This window comes from Stenella coeruleoalba, assembly GCF_951394435.1.
Source record: "Stenella coeruleoalba genome assembly, chromosome: 14".
Classification (NCBI taxonomy): Eukaryota; Metazoa; Chordata; class Mammalia; order Artiodactyla; family Delphinidae; genus Stenella; species Stenella coeruleoalba.
Window position 1 is genome coordinate 71,432,387 of NC_137160.1, and position 6,931 is coordinate 71,439,317.

Consider the following 6,931-nt stretch of genomic DNA (forward strand, 5'->3'; position numbering starts at 1 on the left):
CTCTCTCTTCCCCCATCCCCACAGCAGAACTTCTAGAAAAACCCATCAAGTCATTAGAAAGCTCTTCCTTTTTTTTACTAAACTGAACTCCAGCAACTTGCCACATTCCCCTCAGCCTGGGTCAGCCCCCTGGAGTCACACAGGATAAGCCGGCCACCTCCTTCCCCTGGCAGCGGCCACTTCCTCACTTTAACCTTGGCCAGCACTTCCTCTGCATCATTCTTAACCCCTTACCTGCTGGTCCCTACAGCTGGGACTGCTCTTTCCCCGGGCAGGGGGAGGGGTGTTCACAGGCTGCTTCTGCTTGCAGGTTTGTCAAATTTTTTGTTTGCTTAGGTACCGGCTTGGTCCCAAGGGTGGGATAAAGCTCCGAAGAGGCTCAGGTATCCGAGGGAACGTAAATTAAAAGTGAGAGTGAAAGGAGGAAAGGAAACGGGTGGAGACAGAAAACGGAGCCAGGGCTGAGGGGAAAAATGCAGACAATAAGTAATGTCCTAAATACTTAGCCTGGGTGGGCCACACAGTGGACTCACAGACTGCTAGTCTGGAAAAGAAAAACCAGTTACAGGAGTCACGTGCCCCTTGGCTCAAAACAAACCTACTTCGGGGAAGGCAAAACCTTCGGGGACCAGGAACAGAAGGACCTTGTCCAGAGTTCCGTGTAGAGAGGACACAGCATGACGTGCAGGCCAGCATCCTCAGAGATGTGCTGACGGTAGATGCAGGCTTGAGGTTCCAGATGTTTCAGGAGAGGCTTCCAAACACTGGCTGCCTGAATACAATACCCTCTCCTGTAAGCTGGCAGCTCTGCCCCAAAAGGCCATTCAGTAGGAGCTGCTTTCCCCAGACGTGCCAGGGAAGGAGTGACTATTTGCTTTGGTCTAGACATCCAGGGTTATGCATTGCTGGCTTAATGGGAAGAAATTTCTAGAATGTCTGGGAAAGGGCCTGAAGTGTGTGGCCCTCAAGGCATTCTCGCTGATGCCGTTTCTCTGAACTGATGTCTTGATACTATAGGCAGCGGAGAGCAGGACATTATTCTCTGTGACAAATGCTAGAACCCAGCCACGCTCTCCACCAGCTGGAGACGGGCCTGGGGTGTCGTGACGCTCAATGCCCTGGGCTTGCTTGTCTGTTACCCTGTTCTATGGTAAAAGGATGCTGACAAGGACACTCATGACTCCTACAAGCATGGGTTTTCAGTCATTACCTTCTCCAGAGGATCTCTGTGTCCACTGAATATTAGCCCATGAGGACATATTTCTTTCCTACAGACACTTCATCGAGGGGTCAAGGATTCTCTTGGAATGAGATGGCAAATCCACAGTGAGACATTGGCTGGACCGGCCGTGGCCACAGGGGGCCACTGGGAGCACATGTCAGCCACCAGGATGACACGGATGCCGAAGAAAGAGTGGGTCCTACATCAACCTCAAACAGGACCCTCTCAAGCCAGGTTCAAGGAGACCAGGAGGAACTTTCTCCTTGTGACATTGAGGAAGCTGGAGTCAGGTAGAGTAGACTTAAAATCCCAAATATGTTCCTGTGGTGGCCAAAGAGGTAACGGTGATGAAAGCCACGGACATTAGCGTTTATAATATCTCTTCACAGTGACACTTGCTTTAGCCTAATGGGCATCCATTCACAATTCTAAGTTGGCTTTTTTAATTTAAATTTTTGACTAGGCTACACAACTCCATCGAATTGGTGATGTTCAAAATTATCTAAAATTATAAAAAGGTTAGAATGCAAATCCTCATTCTATCCTGCCACCATACACCCAGTCCCCACTGCACCCAAATCCTTTTGTTTCTTATGTCTCCTTCCAGAGTGTCTTTAAACAAATACAAATATATATTCCAAGTTCTTCCCTGTTTTACATGAAAGTTGGTCTGTTACACACACTATTTTGCAACTTATCTTTCTTACCTAACAATGTACCTTGGAGATGATTTCATATCAGTGTGTAAAAAGCACCCATCCTTTTGATGGCTGCATAGTATTCCATTATTGGATTTGCCTTCATTTACTTATCCAGTCTCCTGGGCACGGGCACTTGGCTTGTTTCCAGTCTCTTACTGTTAGAGTTCATCATCATGTATGTGTGACAGTATTACATGAAATCAGTGTGTGTGTGTGTGTGTGTGTGTGTGTGTGTGTGTGATTCCCCACTTACTCTTAATAGTGTCTGGGGCTCTCAAACCCTTTCTTTTATGATGAGAAAACAAGTCTTAAGCCCTTCCTTTTCACTGGCTGTGCTGTGATTTAATCCATCAAAAAAAAAAAAAAAAAGCTTCAGAGCCATGTAGACTGGGATCAGAAATGAGTGCTGCAGTGTATGAAACTATCTGCAGAGTGTGGGAGACAGATTTAGGCCCGAGGCGCCCTCAACAACCCCAAAGGGTAGATCTGGAGCTTGTAGGTTCCCAGAGAAGAAGGCACTCAGGCTGGCGGAGGCACAGAACAGGGTAGTGATGGACCAGTCAGCAGATTTCTGGGGTCGACCCCGAGCTCAGAGCCTGGAGCCTGAGCCCATGGGAAGCCATTTTCTGGAGCTGGCTTGGCCGCCTTGAGCAGCCCACAGCAGATGCCGGCTTGAAGCTGTTTTCTGCTTTCATCCTGTTTTAAGATATGGCCGTGATCGCATTCCCGGGGTGTGGAGAAACCTCTCCCCTCCATGCATGGGCCCTGGCCATCCCCGCCCCTCAGGAAAGGATCCAAAATAATTTTCCACCCATTTCTCATGAAAAGCAAATCTTGGCGGGCAACAGAGTGCCCACCCCACGCCCAGGCACTCCTCATCTCTCCCTTATAGGACTCACATCTTCCCAACTTGGGACGGGCCCCAAGTGGCTGACAGAAGAGCCTTTGTCTCCCTCATCCCTCTTCCTCACCCTCCTGCCAAGAATCCTGGCAACGTCTCACTGGTGTAGGTTTCCAAGGGCCCCCGCAGTTTGTAGCCACAAGTGGGGACCCTTGAAACCACCGTGTTGCTGAGCCGTGGGAACCATCACCGTGAGCCCTCAGGATCCTTCCCATCCCTCACGTTGCTCTAGCCTCCCAAGAGCCCTGACACTACCCTCCCTTCACAACTGAGGAAACTAAAGCTCAGAGGGGGTCAAGCAACTTGCCCAAGGTCACACAGTTAAAAAACGGAGGAACCAGGACTTGAACCCAAAGCCGTGCTCAGCGTGATAGCGAAGAGGGCAGGCTCTGGAGCTGGGCCATCCAAGTTCAAATCCCAGTTCTGCCACTGACGACTTGTGAGACTTCTTTGTCGCTTAAATTCTCTGTGCCTCAGTTTCCCGATCTGCAAGATTGAACAGTGATAGTACATACCTCACAGAGTTGGTATTAGAATTAAATAAGAGAAGGAATACAGAGCATCCAGAACAATGCCTGGTCCACGTTAAGTTCTCAGTAAAGAATCTATCACTGTTTCTATTATTAGTGTCGTCAGGTATGACTACGATTCGTACGATTGCCTGGCATTGCCCCAGACCTGAATGTGGTACAGCCGTAAGGGAGTGTGAGTGTAAAAAGCCTCCTCTCAGAGCTTCTTTCACACTGAGGTGTAAATACCTGCTCACAGATTACATATTTCTCATTCATACATTCAGGAAACCTCACGGAGCCCATATTATCTGCCAGGTAGCAGGCAAGCAGCTCGGAATACAAAGATGTAATTCCAAGTCCTAAGAAACCCAAAGCCAGGTTCCTCCTCCCTCTGCTCCTCTTTCCATGGCCAGAATCATAGATACTTACTCCACTCTGGCCTTCCTCTCCCCAGCTCCCACCTTCTAAGGAAATGAACGAGCAACTTGAAATGAGTCCACCCCTCAGGGGAGGGCCACAGCCACACTAGCTCCGCCCACCATCCTGCTCCCCTCTCCCCAAGCCCGGACACCCTCCCTGCTGCAAGCATTCATTCATTCATCCATTCTATAACAGGAATAGAAGCTGTGCCCTGGAAGCTCTAGCACAGTCACATTCAAAGAAACAGTCCAGCAGCCATAAGCACTTATAAATAATTCAAATTGTACTGCCATCTCTCAAAGAACCACAAAGAATATTGTAGTAGGTGTTGGTGGCCCAGATCCCCTTTACCAGAGGGGGGCACCCATCCCACAGCTGTAGAGAATGCTCGATAGCACAGCTCACTGCTGCCCCTTTCTCCTGAGAACTGCCCTCAGCCCAGCAGGAGCTGCTTCTCCCCGACTGCCATGGGGTACAATTCAGGCTCCAGAGTCCACCCACCCCCCGGGAGCAGGCTGAGGCTAGTCTCCACCTGAGACCATATTCTTGCTGACATCCTCCCTGTGCCCGACCCTTGAATGCACATTTAAGGGTGTGCCCCCCAAAACCCACTAATCAGGATAAATAAGACTTTCATGCAGCATTGAAAAATCGAAGCGAATGCACAAAAGGCACGATGAGCAAAATATCAAAATGTTCAATAAAGATGAGATCCAACCCTGAAATGGCATGACCCTGCCTCCCTTCCCTCACCAAATCCCAGCCCTGCCTGAGACACACCCTCACCACCTCCCATTCACCAAATCCTCACCTCAGGCTCTGCTTCTGGGGAGCCCCTGCCTAAGACAGATATCCAGCTCAGAAGCCACAACAAGCCTCTTGGGACTGTCTTTTACTCATTCCTCTCCTGTGTATCCACCACCTCGACAGAGGCCCTACGACCCCCTCTCAGCTCCTCCCCACTCAACCCCCTTCCCACCAAAATCTCGCCCTCTGTCCCAGCCAGAGCAGGCTCCCTGCGCCCCTTCCCAGCCCCCTCCTGTGTCCTTCTGACCCATGATCAGCATCTCCCCCTTTCATTCTCTCTCCCCCAGTCCTCTCCCTCCCCGCCCACTGCCTGGACTCTGAGTCGTGACGGAGGCCTCACATGCAACCATTGCATCCTGTTGCCCCTGTGGGGAAACCATGGTGTGCCAGGTACGTCCTCCTCTCTGGAAGTCCAGCCCTGGCACTGGCAGCCAGAGCCTTCATCTCCACGCCCAATTTCTCAGTTCTTTCTGGGCGCCCCACCTCAGCTGCACCCGTGCCCTCCCTCACCTCAAAGGAGCCCAAGAGACCCTCTGAGCTCAAGCGAACTCCTGAACCAGTTACATTTCCCAAACGCTTCTGAGACTGTCCTAGACTTACCACTTTTCTAGGTTTGCCAAGTAAGGGCACAGCAGAATTAAAATTGTCTTTGACCATCTTCACCATTTCAGAAAACAAACAGTATGTTAATACTGACAAAAATCGATGAGACATGGACTCATCCTTCTCAGCTGAAAATACTTCACTTTATGAATAAAACAATCACTCGATTGTCTGTGTTCTCTCTTTTCATTTCTCTGCAGGCTGGTAAAAACTTGGCCACAGACAGGTTCCAGTGGGCCGGGGTTCTCAACCCCCCTTTTGACATCAGGGGAAACTGAGACCCACAGAGCAGCTCTGTCTTCCTGTCCAAACCCACATCCTTGAATCTTCCCCGGAGGGAAACCACGCTGAGGTAGGAGGCCTGAGTTCCAGGCCCAACTCTGCTCCTAATTTTCAAAGAATCTGCACAAATCTCTTCCCCTCTCTGAGCCTCGAACCTGTAGATATTTCAGATGACCCTGAAGATGCCCTCTGGTCCAGCATTGAGGACATGGGGCTCAGACCCTGCCTGAGCTCAGGAGCCAGCACGGCTGAAGAAATGGCCTGGACACCCAGGCTTCTTTCTCTGACATCACGTTTGGGCCTCAGTTTCCTCTTCTGGGAATGCAAGTGTTGTGGTTAATGCTATCTGGGTTCAAACTCTGGCTCTGCCTTTACCAGCTGTGTGACCTTGGGCAAGTCACTTAACCTCTCTGTGCCTCTGTTTCCTCACCTACACAGTGGAGAAGCAAGGGAAGAGGACTCAATTGTCTGTGAGTGTCCCCCGTCAGACCTGACGATCCATGCATTCTCTACCCCAAGTTTCTCCAAATGAACTACAGAGATAGGAATCAGGTGAGGGGCCTCTCCCTGGAGCTGAGCCAAAGATTTCCAAGGGACACAATTTTGGTCTTTAAATGGACGGGAATATTACGGTGTTGAACACAAAAGTCCCATGCTTTCTTTTTTACACAGCGTATGCCCTCAAAGGAATTATGTGTGTTTTAAAAATAAGGCACACGACCTCAAAATAACTTTAGTGAGGGTTGGTTTTGCGTAAGGGAAAGAGGGGACTTCAAGTGATGCCCCAGATGCTGTCCCCCAAAATATCAGGGGTTGGCCCTCCGCTGTTGCGGCTCATGTGTTCATTCCCTCACTAAGGGTTAACGAGGGCCCATGATTCAGGGTGCAGGTAAGTGCTTGGTTTTGACCAAAGATGCTCCATCCACTCCAGCTCTGGAAGATGTCGGTTGGCTCAGAGCACTGGCTGCCGAAAAAAGGAGGGGGAAGGGGAGAGGAGTGGAGGGAGAGCCAGAAGGGGTGGAGGGGTCCCGGGAGCAGGAGGTGCATTGAGAAGGCAGGGGCCAGGCAGCTGGCCTTCTACTCAGCTCCCCACGGTGGCCCTGCTCCGCACCCCATGAGCTTCAGAGCCCCCTAAGGAACTTGAGTGTCTGGGGTGCCCCCAGCATTTCCATATGACATCCTAGGGGAGAAACCAGCCGGACACCACTGCCGCCCCCGCCCCGGGGGAGCCAGATGACACCCGAAGAGGCCTTTCAGGCGCTTCCAGAACTGATGGCTGCCCCAGGGCCAGGGCCGCCTTTGATGTCAGCCCTGCATCCTTACAACCACCAGAGATGGAGCTGACGCAGCCCCAGTTTTCAAGAACACGGCTCTCAGCGAGGCACAGCAACTTGCCAAAGCGCCACGGCGAGAAAGCAGAAAGGGGCAGAGCTTCTCACTAAATCTGCCCCATCGCCGGGGACATGGACACCTAGAGACAGAG